This window comes from Oncorhynchus tshawytscha, unplaced genomic scaffold (genome assembly GCF_018296145.1).
Source record: "Oncorhynchus tshawytscha isolate Ot180627B unplaced genomic scaffold, Otsh_v2.0 Un_contig_15129_pilon_pilon, whole genome shotgun sequence".
NCBI classification, from domain to species: domain Eukaryota; kingdom Metazoa; phylum Chordata; class Actinopteri; order Salmoniformes; family Salmonidae; genus Oncorhynchus; species Oncorhynchus tshawytscha.
Genome location: NW_024605461.1, coordinates 1 through 4,706, shown reverse-complemented (window position 1 = coordinate 4,706; position 4,706 = coordinate 1). Strand labels below are relative to the sequence as shown.

The window sequence follows — 4,706 nt, the reverse complement described above, 5'->3', positions numbered from 1 at the left end:
AGCCTGGAAGTAAATCTGCACTGGGAGACACATTTGAAATGGAATAAATTGAATACATTCAGCAGGGTGGAAACAATCACAGTAAAACATGATTTAAATGTATTGTTGGAAGGGTTGTGGTCACCATTCATGTAATACATGAAATATATACATCAGATGGTATTGGGGAGCTATTTCATAGGGTTTTCATGGGTACATTATTTACTCATTTCAATCTTATACCAACCAACCCTATGCTTGGTGTGACTGTTATGGACAGAACAGACCATCTGATATGCCCTTAAATATTATAATATGCAACCTGGAATTAAAATGTAAGAGGACCAGTGCTTCTACAGTGAATCACATCTGTGCTGTTTAAGAGAGATGTAACAAATTAAAACGTATCAACGCCTGATTTATATTTACAACGACAGGGGGTGCACCGTTCCTGGAGGTACTGCAATACCAGGTCGATGCGTGGAGTGGACGGAGCAAGCCCCTATTCCATCTCCCTGTTCCAAAAATCTATTTAATATATGGTCCCCAGATAGGGGACAGGTCAGATATTAAACTGATATTAAACAGTACCCGTATGAATGTTTTTCATACACAAGGGAAGGGAATGGGAAGCACAAGGGCAAGGTGAAGTATTTGGTATTTATTCACATATTTAGTCAGTTTATCTACTGTTTATTATTTCTCCAGTGGATGTAAATGGTGGAATTATTGAATATTATGTTAATAATACTAATAACAATTTACCACTATCAAAAGGAACAATGTATTTTTACCTCTAGATTTGATATTTTATTTTGAATTCGTTTTTCTAGTCATTTACCAAAACGTATTAGTGTGTTGATAATTTATTTGAAATAATGATTGTGATTTTAATATATTTTTTACCTTTATTTAACCAGGCAAGTCAGTTAAGAACAAATTCTTATTTTCAATGACGGCCTAGGAACAGTGGGTTAACTGCCTGTTCAGGGGCAGAACGACAGATTTGTTACTAGTCCAACGCTCTAACCACTAGGCTACCCTGCCTATATATATTCAATGTTATCTTATAAGGAAGGGTTGAATTTGGACTTTTCAGTAGTCATTAGAAGTTAGAAACAGGAATGTTTATTTAGGGTTTGAACTAACGGGTTGCCTCCCACAATGTAGCCAATGTCTGTTGTGATTGAACCACATGATTAAAGATGCTGTCTTTGTCTCAGCTTAGACTTCCCTTAGAGTGTACGTCAGAGGTTCAAACTGTAGAACCCAGTTCCTACATTTTAAAATATATATTTTTTTAATCAATCAAACCTATGCTACATTTTATCTCTGAGGCCATCAGGATGACGAATCAGAGCAACATTACTGAATGTAAGTACATTATTTACCTTCAGAGGGGAATGTATTAAACCAGTTGCCGAGATAAGTGTTTTGTTGTTGTGCACTCTCCTCAAACAATAGCATGGTATTGTTTCTCTGTAATAGCAACTGAAAATTGGACACTGTAGTTAGATTAACAAGAATGAACAAGAATATAAATAAAGACCATATAAAGACATGTCTGTCCCGGAAAGTTGGCTGCTGTATACAGAGTCATTCTAGTCACATTAGAGCACGTTAACAACAATCATCCCGGTTTAGGGACAGCAATCCCGTAGAGGTTTTAAACTGTATGTACTTAATATTTGAATGAAATAAAATGGTATCTCACCCCTTAATGAATGGGAAGCTCTCGTTTTCTCTCCCACCCCGGTCTGTAGCGAAGAAAAAAGACTTACGGAAAAGCCATGTGCGTGCGTGTGTTTCAAAAACAAAAAGGTAGGGGGTGTGTGTTCAACAATGCCCAGGCATCTGCACTCAAGGCTCTCTCTCTCTGCAGGGTTCGTTTGAAACCAAGGTTTGCACTATCATGCAAACGGTATGTACAGATATCTGCCTATCCCCCATCAAAAAGTGTGTCGGTTTCTCTTAAAATGGGGACTTTCGATTCATTAACACATATGCCTTTCAAATCCTAATTTATCTCACACCCTCCAGAGGATGTGAAGGCTAAAAAGTCAACCTGCCCCCAGAAAGAATACACCATGTCTAGACCGACCCCAGGGGGTAAACATTGATATTTCTAATCAGCGCATATACTAACGGTGCCCCCACCCCGGTCTATAAATTTACATCGGACACCCACCAAGGTGCTAACCCTGAGGATGTAGGAAATCAAAAGGGCCATGTCTTACTGTCTCGACACCCCTCCTGTTGTTTGAAATCACTACCTTTGTAATCTAAACCAAAATATACAGGGTGTTGCAAACAGGATATCGCCCGAAAAAACGTCACCCCCCATGCCCTGTAAATGCATTCCGTAGTATCTCTCCTTTTGAGCCAAGACCGAGGAGCGAGTGTCCGATCCACTATGTTAGCACCGCTTTAGCGCAGCTACAAACCCACAGGCCAGCAACCCCGAATAGTTATCGGACTGAACATTTAAAAGGATCATCTGTGAATCCGTCCTAATGGAGCTTTCTGAAGGTGAGTTAATGAAAAAATATATATTAGATTTGGATGCGTGGAATTGTTTGAACATGAAGGATGATATTGTAATATTAAACATGGAGTTATGTGTTTTAAACGTGGGTCAATGCACGTATTCTTATCGTATAAAATGTTAATATTATCTAACGTTAATATTATCTAACTTTTGTAGGGTCTCCAACATTTACGCAGCTGCTCAGAGGGATAAATGATCTGGAACAGACAGCGTTAGACGGCGATTCTCAGGAGCAAATCGCATGCAGCCAAACCCCGTCACATTATTGTAGACGTAAATCCAATAATCACATACACACGAATATTTATACATTCAAAACAAAACGTGTGCTATATTAAAAGCTATTTTTTGTGTTTACAGCTGACATACAGCCAAGAAGAATAACGGGGTCCATGTGGACCCTGAACGGCTTCGGAAGAGCAGATGACACATCCGATGACACAGATGCAATTCTCCCGTTCTGTACGAACGTTTTTTCAAACACACCGAGAACAGAGGATTTAAACGTCCGGTTAACTCCCCCGGAAACCTCCACCAGCTCGCTCCATATTCCTAACCCAAGCAAACAACGCACAACTCGGGCGCAAATACATTGCTCAGAATCAACCCCTCCGGAAAAGTACGACAGGATAGGGAATTTACGAGACGGCGCTCCATGGACACGGTATGAAACCATTATATATATATATATATTATTATTATTATTTATACATTTTTAGGCTTGAATATGTTAAAACAAGGACAAATAATGTTTTTTCAGGCTCCAACGAGACAGGCCTGGCAGAATCGGGAATTCTTGGTGACAAAAGTCAAGCCCCCCCCAACCGGTTTACGCGATTCGTCAGAACAGCCCTCGTCAAAAAAGCAGAGGTAATGTAATTATGTATTGTTAATATATAGTATTACACCTGAAATGTATTTGACATTTTTTATCTAACATATTTTTATGTTTAATAACCTATTTTGTATGTATTATTTTCTTTCAGACTCCTCCCCGGCGTATAACGGCACCAAAGACCTCACACATCTAGAGCACGCGGAGGATTCCGGCTCACCGAACATTCCCAATGAAACAACCAAAACGGAGGATTTTAACGTTATAAATTACATTTCCGAGGCAGACGACCGGTTATTATGGGATGCGGCCAACCTTCTTGATTCTGCCAATTCTGTGGTGACAACAGACGGATCTGAAATAGAACAAGCTAGGTTTTTCACAGCCTTTTCCAGGGCTCTAAAATCCCGAAAGGTTTTGCTACACAGACGTCTGGGTGTTTTAATAGAGCGCCAATACCGTCAGGATATATCGTTCTGGCATAGAGCAATTCCACGTATGTTAAACAGCAATCAGATTTTAAAAAACGCAAATACAGGCGTTAAAAGCATATATGTTACACGGATCCTTCCAGAATAACCCAAGAACACACATCATTAATTATCCAAATGGCTGACCCAACAGACCTAGGCGAGACAGTTGAAAACCTCTTATCCCAGATACCGCCAGAATTCCAAGCTATAATTAACCATATGAATGAGGCGGGGGTAACAGACATAATACCGATAGATGAAAGCATATTATCACAGATTCCAGCCGAACTCATAGAAATTATTAATCGTATGAATGAGTCAGGGCCTTCGGATGAAAAGCCCTCATATCGCTAATGATGAACGAGAGCCTGAGATCTAATTCTGCAACACACACCCCTCAAAACCAGACATTAACACCCATGTCCGAAGAGTCTGAAAGGCAATACGATGTTTTTGAGGAATTGGAAAATTGTCTAATAAATCAGGATTGTATGGATAGAAGTGTTCGTGTTGTGTACCGAAATCAATTCAACAATACAGAGATTCGACAGTTTTTCAATTTCGCATGGGTGAATCTAAAACTTGACTATACTGTGTTTTACGTAATGATATTGGACACTCTGAACGAACTGTTAGAAAGGGCTAGAGATTATGGCGAACCACGTTATGTCTTACAGTTGGAAATTTGTGGAGACATGCATAGCACGGTATCTCTTATTTTACCCAATGGCGAAGCAGATCTGGAACAATTTATCGCGCTACTAGAACGACTTGTTCAGTCAAATGTATCCGTCTTAGCCGATAGGACCTCGAGCTTGTAGTGCAAATAATACGTCAACCCCTGGGTGGTGGTGGGCAGAGAAGGAAACTA

At 39.8% G+C, this 4,706-nt stretch overlaps 1 long non-coding RNA gene and 1 other non-coding gene across 2 annotated transcripts; one reads left to right on the top strand and one right to left on the bottom strand.

Moving 5' to 3' along the window:
- Positions 1 to 414: 414 nt before the first annotated feature.
- On the bottom strand, positions 415 to 600 carry LOC121842083. The gene has a single exon (XR_006080920.1). It is a non-coding gene; the product is annotated as a U2 spliceosomal RNA (small nuclear RNA).
- A 1,213-nt stretch (positions 601 to 1,813) lies between these two features.
- Positions 1,814 to 4,693, top strand: LOC121842082. The gene is made up of 4 exons (XR_006080919.1): positions 1,814 to 2,800; positions 2,888 to 3,191; positions 3,288 to 3,397; positions 3,514 to 4,693. It is a non-coding gene; the product is annotated as an uncharacterized LOC121842082 (long non-coding RNA).
- Positions 4,694 to 4,706: the final 13 nt, after the last annotated feature.